The sequence below is a fragment of the Nyctibius grandis genome, unplaced genomic scaffold, assembly GCF_013368605.1.
Source record: "Nyctibius grandis isolate bNycGra1 unplaced genomic scaffold, bNycGra1.pri scaffold_203_arrow_ctg1, whole genome shotgun sequence".
NCBI classification, from domain to species: Eukaryota; Metazoa; Chordata; class Aves; order Nyctibiiformes; family Nyctibiidae; genus Nyctibius; species Nyctibius grandis.
In genome coordinates this window covers 4243-6363 of record NW_027167576.1, presented here as the reverse complement: position 1 = coordinate 6363, position 2121 = coordinate 4243, and positions in this window count along the sequence as shown.

The following is a 2121-nucleotide window of genomic DNA, read 5'->3' as shown; positions in this document are numbered from 1 at the left end:
CACCGTGAACGTGTGTGACACCGTGAGAGTGTGTGTGACACCGTGTGTGTGTGACACCGTGTGTGTGTGACATAGTGTGTGACACCGTGAACGTGTGTGTGACACCATGTGTGTGTGAAACTGTGTGTGACACCGTGAACATGTGTGTGTGACACCGTGTGTGTGTGAAACTGTGACACCGTGAACATGTGTGTGTGACACCGTGTGTGTGTGAAACTGTGTGTGACACTGTGAGTGCGTGTTGTGTGTGATGTGTGTGACACTGTGAGTGCGTGTTGTGTGTGATGTGTGTGACACTGCGTGTGACACCGTGAACGTGTGTGTGACACTGTGAACATGTGTGTGACACTGTGAGTGTGTGTGACGTTGTGTGTGACACTGCGTGTGACACCGTGAACGTGTGTGTGACACCGTGAGTGCGGGTGTGACACCGTGAACATGTGTGTGTGACACCGTGTGTGTGTGAAACTGTCTGTGACACTGTGAGTGCGTGTGTGACGTTGTGTGTGACACCGCGTGTGACACCGTGAACGTGTGTGACACCGTGAGAGTGTGTGTGACACCGTGTGTGTGTGACACCGTGTGTGTGTGACATAGTGTGTGACACCGTGAACGTGTGTGTGACACCATGTGTGTGTGAAACTGTGTGTGACACCATGAACATGTGTGTGTGACACCGTGTGTGTGTGAAACTGTGACACCGTGAACATGTGTGTGTGACACCGTGTGTGTGTGAAACTGTGTGTGACACTGTGAGTGCGTGTTGTGTGTGATGTGTGTGACACTGCGTGTGACACCGTGAACGTGTGTGTGACACTGTGAACATGTGTGTGACACTGTGAGTGTGTGTGACGTTGTGTGTGACACTGCGTGTGACACCGTGAACGTGTGTGTGACACCGTGAGTGTGTGACATAGTGTGTGACACCGTGAACATGTGTGTCACACTGTGTGTGTGTGTGGCGTTGTGTGTGACACCATGAACGTGTGTGTGACGCCGTGAATGTGTCTGACATAGTGTGTGACACCGTGAACACGTGTGTGACACTGACACCAGGAGTGTGGGTGACGCCGTGAACGTGTGTGTGACACCGTGCGTGTGACACGACAACATAAGTGTGTGTATGTTACACCATGAACGTGTGACACCAATACCGTGAGCGTGAGGGGTGACGCTGTGAGTGTGTGACACCGCGAACGTGTGTCACACCGTCTGTGTGTGATGTTGTGTGTGACATGTGAACATGTGTGTGACACTATGTGTGTGTCTGTGACATAGTGTGTGACACCGTGAACGTGTCACACCGTGTGCGTGTGTGACGTTGTGTGTGGCACCATGTGTGTGACGTTGTGTTTGACACCGCGTGTGACACCGTGAACGTGTGTGTGACACTGTGAGTGTGTGTGAGACAGAGTGTGGCACCGTGAACACGTGTGTCACACTGTGTGCGTATGACATCGTGTGTGTGAAACTGTGTGTGACACCGTGAGTGTGTGTGAGACATAGTGTGTGACACCGTGAACACGTGTGTCACACTGTGTGCGTGTGTGACGTTGTGTGTGACACAGTGAACACGTGTGTAACGCTGTGCCTGACCCTGTGTGTGGGTGTGACACCGTGTCACAGTGTGAGCTCGCGTGTGACGGGGCCGTGCGAGACATGGGGGTGCGTGTGGCCGCGTGTCGGGGTGCGTGTGGCCGCGTGTGACACACCTGGGGGGGGGGGTGCGGGTGTGCGCTGGGGGGTGTGTGTGTGTGTGTGTGTGACACGTGGGGTGTTATTGGGGGGGGGGTGTCAGCTGCCGCATGTCACACGTCACACACGTCACACACGTCACACACGTCACATTCATCACATGTTACACCCAGTCACACACGGTTTGGGGGCCCAAACCCTCCTTTTAAGCTCTGAACTCTCATTTTTGGGGCCAAAAGCCTCAGTTTTGGGGCCCAGCCCCTATTTTAGGGCCCAAATCCTCCAGTTTAGGCCCCAAAGCCTCAGAGTTCGAGTCAAAAGTTGCCATTTTTGAAAAAGCAGCTTTTTTTTGGGCCCAAAAATGTCAGTTTTAGGCCCTGGCCCCTCAGTTTTAGGGCCTCAGGCCCCATTGTGAGGGCCCAAAGG